At 48.0% G+C, this 9,353-nt stretch overlaps 1 long non-coding RNA gene across 1 annotated transcript; it reads left to right on the forward strand.

Annotated features, from left to right (window-relative positions):
- Nucleotides 1-1,823: 1,823 nt before the first annotated feature.
- On the forward strand, nt 1,824-9,034 carry LOC123413387. The gene is made up of 2 exons (XR_006613743.1): nt 1,824-8,642; nt 8,749-9,034. It is a non-coding gene; the product is annotated as an uncharacterized LOC123413387 (long non-coding RNA).
- The last annotated feature ends 319 nt before the right edge of the window (nt 9,035-9,353 follow it).

Below are 9,353 nucleotides of genomic sequence, written 5' to 3' on the forward strand. Positions count from 1 at the left end.
ATCCGGTGCCAACCCATTTCGCTGGCGGTGAGGTGGAGAAGAGTAGGCGTCGGAGCTAGGGTTTGGCACGAACGTGTCGGCTTGAAAGAGGTCCAGAGTTTCCACATTAAGAAAGACAGCGACTCGAGGCGTCAAAAATACGAATGCTCATGCGAGTTGGGTCTTCTTGTCACATCCGGACGATTTGGGGGTGTACGTTAGAGTAACCCTTAGCCGATCCAAAGAAAAGAAAAAAAAATCGACGTCCGTGTTAACCTGAGAAAATGCACCGTCAAGGCACAGCAAGACACGTGCACTCCACTGCATGCCTGCCCTCCCCTCCCCTCAAGGTGCCTTTATCCTTCTTCCCCTTCCCCTTCCCCTTCCCCCTCCCCATTATTTTCGCTAAATGGCCCCTTCACATTATCCTGAACTGAGTATGTAGATACGCGCAGACATGGATCTGGAACCGGAGCGGATACCCATCCGGGTCCAGATCTGGACCGACCCCTTCTCCCGCTGGCGACGAGCCCCTAGCTAGCTATCTCGGACCAGTCCGGCTGCGAGAGGCCACCGGCGGCATGGCTGCGTGCGGCGGCAAGGCCGAGTGCAATGCGAGCGCTCTACTCGTATCTGTCCGAATCCTGTCGCCACGCCCGTCCCGCTCGCCGTGGCCGCTGATCGCGCGCGTTTGCTGGGGCCGCGTCCCTCCCCGGACGGCGGCGATGATGGAGGGAGCCGCCGGCGCCGGCCAAACCCCCGAACGGCGGCCGCTCCTCGGGGCCAACTCTCGCCGCGCCGGACCGCGCATCGGCTTGGAGGCCCCTCGGGGCTGCCGCCGGTGCGGGAGGCGTCCGCGGCCGTGCGGGCTGGGGACCGACCGGCGGGTTCCGGCGCGGGATCTGAGCCGCCGTCGATGGATTTCTCGCAGCCTGGCTTCGTTTTTCTTTGGATCCGGTGCGTGCGTGCGTGCAAGCTCTCTCTCTCTCTCTCTCTCTCGGTGCGTGCGTGCGCGCAGTTCACACCACTAGACCCAAACCCTAAACCAAATCAGGGGAGCTCTCGTTGCCGGATCGCTGGCCTATCGTCCGGATGTCCGCCGCGTCAGTTCCCCACAGCTACGGTGCCGCCAGCCACCGCCGTTCCATTGCCTTGGATTCGGCTGTGCTCGTGGGCTGGGAACCGTGCTCTGTTGTCTGATGCGTCGTTGGAGCGGGAGGTTTGATCGGTCGAGGCCAGGTATGAGCAGCTCCTTTGCTGGCTGGATGGATGGATGTAGGTCATATGTCGTGAACTAACACCACGACACCTCTTTTGGAACGGAGGGAGTATGTATGTACGTATGGATGTCATGGTCATGTTGCTTGGGGGTTCAACCTCTTTTTGCGTTAGGGTTCACTTCGTGTGTTCTTTCGCTCCAGGGGTCATTTTTGTCAATTTTGCCCCCCTCCCCATTATTTTTGCTAAATGGCCCCTTCACAGGAGTATGTAGCAGAGCATCTACAGCCATACATGGATCTGGAACCGGAGCGGATACCCATCCGGGTCCAGATCTCGACCGACCCCTTCTCCCGCTGGTGACGAGCCCCTAGCTAGCTAGCTCGGACCAGCCCGGCTGCGAGAGGCCACCGGTGGCATGGCTGCGTGCGGCGGCAAGGCCGCGTGTAATGCGAGCGCTCTACTTGGATCTGTCCGAATCCTGGCGAGCCCTGTCTCCCGCTCGCCGTGGCCGCTGATCGCGCTCGTCGGCTGGGGCCGCGTCCCTCCTCATACGGCGGCGATGATGGAGGGAGCCGCCGGCGCCGGCCAGGCCCCCGACCGGCGGACGCGCCGGGCCGCCGCTCCTTGGGGCCAGCCCCTCCCGCCGTGCTGGACCGCGCATCGGCTTGGAGGCCCCTCGGGGCTGCCGCCGGTGCGGGAGACGTCCGCGGCCGTGCGGGCTGGGGACCGAGCGGCGGTTTCCGGCGCAGGATCTGAGTCGCCGTCGATGGATTTCGCGTAGCCTGGCTTCTTTTTCTTTGGATCCGGTGCGTGCGTGCAAGCTCTCTCTCTCTCTCTCTCTCTCTCTCTCTCTCTCTCTCTCTCGGTGCGTGCGTGCGTGCGCGCATTGCACACCACTAGACCCAAACCCTAAACCAAATCAGGGGAGCTCTCGTTGCCGGATCGCTGGCCTATGTCCGCCGCGTCAGTTCCCCACAGCTATGGTGCCGCCAGCTACCGTCGTTCCATTGCCCTGGATTCGGCTGTGCGCGTGGGCTGGGAACCGTTCCCTGTTGTCTGATGCGTCGTTGGAGCGGGAAGTTTGGTCGGTCGAGGGCCAGGTATGAGCAGCTCCTGAGCTGGATGGATGGATGCAGGTCATGTGTCGTGAACTAACACCACGACACCTCTTTTGGAACGGAGGGAGTATATTTTGGAACGGAGGGAGTATGTATGTACGTATGGATATCATGGTCATGTTGCTTGGGGGTTCAACCTCTTTTTTGGATAAAGAAGAGGGGCGATGCCCATAATTATGACTGGCTGAAATAATCATGTCTTTGAGACATCAAGACAGCCGTGGCAAGGTGGGACTAAATAGTGTCTGAAAGTGGGTATCTGCGTTGGAGTTGCTCTTAGAGCCCACCCTTACCTCTGTTGCAGCCTGTCCAATTCATCGCCAATGTTGGATGTTCTGTGCCTTGGACGGTTGTTCTGATGAGGGCATGTACATTGGTTCAGTCGGAAACCATCGGCAGCATGCGGCCATCTCAGTGATAACCAGGGCTGTTCTCTTACATTGTGATGTGTGGATTATGCAGCAAGAGATGTGGGTGTTGGGTTTGAAGATTAAATGCTAAACTGAGACCTCTCTTGCTATGCTACATATACTCAGTTCAGTTGCATTTTGTTCTGGATTTGGCATGGATCCTCTTCACCTCCCCCCCCCTCTCTCTCTCTCACACACACACACACACACACTCACACTCACCCTAAAACAAATCAGTCAAGCTCTCATTGCGACTCGCTGACCCGTCGTCTGTCTGGGGGGCTGCAACATCAGTTCCTCGAATCTACGGTGCTGCCAGCCACCGCCATTCCATTGTGCCTTGGATTTGGTTGTGGCGTGGGCTGGGAACCGTACAGTGTTGTCTGATGTGTCATACGAGCCGGAGGTTTGGTCAGCTGACGCCGGGCATGAGCAGCTCCTGAGATTGTCTAAGTTACTCACCACTATGACCAGTCTGATGGATGGATGGATGGATGCTACTGTGTGATGAAGAGATGGAGTTCTTACCAGGGGCGATGATGATGACCATGGCTGAAATAAGCATGTCTTGAGCAACTAAGACAGCTGTGGTCTGTGGCTACTAAATTAGAGCGCACCCTTACCTCTCTTGCAGCAATTCAATTCATAGCTAATGTTGGATGTTCTGTGCCTTGGACGGTCATTCTGATGAATGATAACCAGGACAGTCCTCTTACATCGCCATGGGTAGATTATGCAGCAAGCTATGTGAGTGTTGGGCTTTAAGATGAAAGGCAAAACTGAGCCCTCTTATGCTACGCAACAAATATTTGATTTTACCTTCTTTAATATGCATTGTTTTTTCTTTTCTATTCCTCTCTATTGTGTTGATGTGAGTAACGACCCATCTGGACTTGGATTGATGTCTTCTGAACACAGCATATTTGTTTCCGTTGTGTGTTGATGAGTTCTATTCTTTTCTGAATGGCTATGATGATTTTCTCCCCTTAGGTGTTGGAGATCTTTCAGCATATCCTGAGATAGAGATGCTTTCAAGTCTTCTAAATTGGTTCCATTCAACTTTGCCCAGTTAGACAGTTAGTCGTTATACTAGGAGGCCTTGCTCTGCAGCAAGTTACCAGTTGCGGCTATTTGTTGCTGGGCTGGGAACCAGAGAGAGAGAGAGAGAGAGGGAGATGGTAAGGAGACCTGAAGGATTGGAATATCACGAAAGAACTAGCAATGGACAGGGGTGCATGGAAATTAGCTATCCACGTGCCTACCCCAACTTGTTTGGGACTGAAAGGCTTTGTTGTTGTTGTTGTTTGGTACCGTAAGGCTTCAAGTACTACCTGAAACATTGTCCAACTTTGGTGATTTATGGTGGGTTAAATCTGAGCCATTCAAGTAATACTCCACAATTTTCCTGGATTTTACGAACTATTCCTCATGCCTGTGTTTGTTATGACACCTGTGCTGATACTTCTACTACTGTTTGATTATTAGTAATTTGATCAGTGAGTACTTCTGGAATGTACTCCTGAAAACAGCTTGATTTCCCTACTAACTCTCTTTGTTTCTTCTTGATTTGAAGAATACCCGTTTGGCAACTGTGAATGGTCATGGCCCATTGTGAAAATTAAGTTATATATATTCTGTACATTGTGGTCCTGTTACTTGAAAAAGAAACCTATGGCTTTGGTTTGTCTAAAAAAAAACCCTATGGCTTTGTTTCTTTGTGTGGACGCTTTGGTTTGTCTCAAAAAAAAAACCCTATGGCTTTGGTTCTTTGTGTGGACCTTCTGGGAAGGTGAGATGGCGTGAAATCTTTTTATCGAACCAATTTAAAAGCAGATTCTTATTGATACCATTTTTCAGTTTTGTGGTCCTATTTTCGCATCCATTGTCAATTTTTCTGTTGATATTTGCCATTGTAGTCCTCCTTAACTTCCACCATTGATGCTTGCCATCTCGTCGCCGCCCCTATCCCGCTTGCCTTGGCCGATGATCGTGCGCGTTGGCTGGGGCCGCGTCCCTCCCCAGACGGCGGCGATATACTCAGCTCAGTTGCATTTTGTTTTGGATTCGGGATGGATCCTCCTCATCTCTCTCTCTCTCTCTCTCTCTCAAACTCTAAAACAAATCAGTCAAGCTCTCATTGCCGACTCGCTGACTCTGTCGTCTGGGTGGCTGCCACATCAGTTCCCCGAATCTACGGTGCTGCCAGCCACCGCCATTCCGTTGCCTTGGATTTGGTTGTGGCGTGGGCTGGGAACAGTACAGTGTTGTCTGATGTGTCATATGAGCCGGAGGTTTGGTCAGCTGACGCTGGGCATGAGCAGCTCCTGAGACTGAGACTAGTCATAGTGGGAGTAACTTAAACCACAACAGGAATTATGGAAGGGGAGTAACATACAAGCCACATACGCAAAAAAGGTGGTGTGACAAGTAATTAAAGAGGATGGATGGATGGATGTTTGCATGCATGTAATGGGTATCGTGGTCATGTTGCTTGGTGTGTAGAGCCCAGTCGGGAGATCAACCTCCTTTTGGGGAAAAAAATGAGGGGCGATGATGATGACTCTGGCTGAAATAATCATTCCTTGAGCGATCAAAGACAGCTCCGCCGCCGGCCTCGCCCCAGGCTGCGACGCGGTTCCTGCTCGGCCCTGACCGAGCCCAAGGTAGCTCCGCCGCCGTCCTCCCTCCTCTTTCCTCCAATCTCCCTCCCTCTCATCTCCTCTGTTCACTCACCAACCAGCAGCTATCTATGCCAAATATTGCTTGCTCGGGGGGTTATGCAATGGCCACTGGTGTCCCACTGGGAAAACCTATTGTTGTGGAAGCCAAAGACAAATCCAAAGTCATGGAGGGACAAGGAACAACTGATGAGGTATTTGAACATGTTCCTAGTGGATCTAACTTTGTACTTCCTACTGCTAGTGCCACTCAGGATCCTTCACCTACTTCAACTAAGAAGAGAAAGAGGACATCTGTTTTGACTAAGGAAGACTATCCAGTGTAGCAACATGACTGATGCTATGCGTGAGATTGCACGTGCCATCAACAACACCTGTCATGCTGAAACACATCCTGGCTTGTATAAGGCTGTCATGGACCTTATTGTGTTTGACCAGAATGAGCGCTTGGCTGTCTTAGATTATCTCACAGAACAAGGGTCACCGATTCCGGCTCACCCTTACCTCTCTTGCAGCCTGTTCAATTCATCTATGATGTTGTATGTTCCGTGCCTCGGACGGTCGTTCTGATGAGTGATAACCAGGGCAGTTCTATTACATCATGATGGGTGGATTATGCAGCAAGAGAGTGAGTGCTGGGTTTGAAGATGAAAGACAAAACTGAACCATCAATTTTTCACCTTTTAATTGCATTTTGTTTTGGACCCTCCCTCCCTCCCTCGGGCAGCCGCCGCAGATGAAACATCAGGGGCTGGCGGCTTGCGGTGTGGATCGTGGGGCGGCTGGGAATTTGGGTGTACTACCTGATGGAATTTTCACAATTCAGTTCCGCTGGACATGACCTGCTGTGGCTGGGAACTTTGAATCCCTCTCCGCTTGAGCTCTTACTGAATGTGGAGGGAATACATATGAAACTACACTTGCGTTCCAAAGAGGCCCTTAAATCGTAATTACCATCTCTTCTCTCTTGTGAGCTCTAATGGCCTTCCAGCTGCTGATACTGTACTTAGCTGTAGATGTTCTGTATCTTATCCGACCTAATTTTGACCCTTATCTGTTGCATGCGCAAAGGGATCTTTGATTATTCAATTTTTTCCTACACATTTTATTGGTTTTGCGGTACGTCAACCAGTTCTGTTGTTTTGGGAACAGTACTCTAGCCGCACTTATTGTTGTCTTCTGTTCTTCTTTTTTCCTGAATGGCTATGATAACTCCGCTGTCCGTTGGATTGTTCTTGAAACTATCTTATTTGGTGTTGGGTCAGTTTGCTTGTTTCAATTGCTATTTGACTTGATAAATTCATTCTTCTGCTGTACTCTTTATCTACTTATCAGTTTGTACCTTTGGTTTCTCGTTACTTCTTTACTGGTTTCAACTTAAGGGTCGTATAGGGCAAGTTAAGATTACTGTTTCCTTCATGTAATGTTTATGAATGGCTATGATGATATAGCTTCCCTGCGAGAGCTTCTGTCCAACACCTGAATTGATTACTTGGTGCTAAACTAGGATGGCTTGTGTCATAGCAAGTAACCAGTTCAGCGGCTAACTATTACTCCCTCCGTTCACAAATATAAGATGTTCACTCATGGTGTCAAGATGGTGGTATATCTGAGCCATTTACTTTTACATGTCCCGGTTTTTGTGTCTACCAGTTCATGACTTGCTCCTGATGTAGTGTTTCTTTCTGCTTTCACCGATTCTCCTGTGGTTTATGGTCATCTTGCGCTCTTTGACTATTGGCTTCTCTGCTATTCTCTTTGTGATTTTGCCAAGTGCTGTTGATGGCGATGATGAGTAAGGCTCATTTAGAGGTGGTACTGAGATCAGATACCATCGCTTGTTTTCATGGTATTGTTTAGGGTTAGGGTTTTGTGTGACCAGGTGTAAGCGTGCAAATCGGGAGAGCTTGCTTTCTGTGAGCTACCATTTCAATACCGAATTGTCACACAGTGGATCGGATACAGAGTTGGTTTTGCCCATATGATAGACTGGGCCAACTCTGAGCCTCCCATTTTCTTTTTAAATATGACCTCTCTTTCTACAATTTGTGGTTATGTGCTTATGTATAATCTTCTCAATCTGTAAATGATTTATAGCAGTATTGGGATCTCACTGTAATACTCCCTCCGTCCCAAAATAAGTGTCGCTGCTTTAGTATTAAATTTGTACCTTGGTACAAAATTTGCGACACTTATTTGGGACGGAGGGAGTATATGTTATCAAATTCGACACTTATGAGATATGCTCATAGCGAACTGGATGTTGAGCCGTTTTATGCTTTACATACTCAGAATGCTTTGAACTGCTGATGCATCAAGAGGTTCTACTTTGTTTTAATAAAAAACAATCCTGTGTGCTGAGAGGGAGGGCCCTGGACGCGGCAGAGGGCTTCACATCTTTTGTTCAAACAATGCTATTATTTGCAACTGTACGCCCACTTTGTTACTTCTACGTTCTGTTTCTTTGCTCAGTGTTCCTGCATTTTATTTCGCGCAAGGTTTTCTTCCGTTTCATACCGTTATATTGTATAAATCGTGCTATGTTGCTCCTTTTCATTCATGCATCTGCTGCACTATGGCACCTCAAGCGTCAAACAAAAAAGCTACTCCCTCCGTCTCAAAATATGGTCTTAACTTTGTACTAACTTTAGTACAAAGTTACACTAAGCTTTAGACATTTATTTTGAGACGGAGGGAGTACTGCATTTGGTCTTTGATGTCAACATATGCTCCCTCCGTCCCACAAATATGTTTTTGCAAATAGCTTGCAAAAATCTCTACATTATGGGACGGAGGGTGTATTTATTTAGTTTTGAGTACCCATTTATATGTGGTATACATCATGTGCAAGCTAATCTATGCACTCCCCCTATTTCTATGTTTGCCTCTTGTGTGATTCCACCTTGCCCTCTTTCTATGCACAGGTGATATTTCCGGTAGTATGTGATTTGAACTTCATTTTGTTTACTTGAACCAAAAACATTGTACTCTACATCTTGATCTCGTGTAGTTAATTCCTCATATTTATGTGGGTTACTTTTGAACCACTAATAACTTTGATGACATATAATTTTCATGTAATGCAGTATATGGGAATGTACAAGCATATAAACTGGATATTTCCTAGAAATCTCAATATTAGATAATCACTAGCTGCAAGCGTATACACTGGATGGCTTGTCGTGGGCTAGCACTCTTGCACGGTATGCACCACCATGAAAATACTCCCAAGTCTGGTGAGTTCTCATGATGCTTTGTCATGTATTCTGGTGAGGTAATAATAAGTATGCCTTGGAGCAGCAATGATGCTTTTTTTTTACTACGGCACCTTCCTCTGTACAGAATTCTGGTCATATATGCTTGGTCAGTGGTTTGTATCTGTTACTCTTCCAATCTTCGGCAGCGGTGGAGACTTTTGGGATCAGCAGCCGTAGAAGATGCAGGGCAAAGGCTTAGAAGGGGTTTCTCGTAATTTTAGCAGATGTCAGTTGGCTCAGAATTACGAACGTAATTTTAGCAGATGTCAGTTGGCTCAGAATTACGAACGAGGCTTTAACGCAGCTGTACTGTCATATACAACATGTATATATATAACAGTGAATAACATTAAACACCCTAGTTTTGAAAAGCTTACATTTAATTTAGGTCTTCAATTAGAATTGGGTCATCCAATTTTGATCGGGTCAATAATTTGTCAAAGCGCTCTCGTTCAATTCTTTATACTATAGACCATACATCCTAATTTCTAAGAATCCATAATTAATTAAGATATTCAATTTAGAATTGGGTCACCTGATTTTGACTGGGTTAATAATTTCTCAAGCTCTCTCATTTGATCTTTTATAATGTATAATTCAATACATTATGCTTCCTAATTTTCAAGCTTTCTCAGTCAATTGAGGTGTTCAATTTTAGATTTGATTCACAATTTTGACTTGGTCAATGAT

The sequence above is a fragment of the Hordeum vulgare genome, chromosome 7H (assembly GCF_904849725.1).
Source record: "Hordeum vulgare subsp. vulgare chromosome 7H, MorexV3_pseudomolecules_assembly, whole genome shotgun sequence".
Taxonomy (NCBI): Eukaryota; Viridiplantae; Streptophyta; class Magnoliopsida; order Poales; family Poaceae; genus Hordeum; species Hordeum vulgare.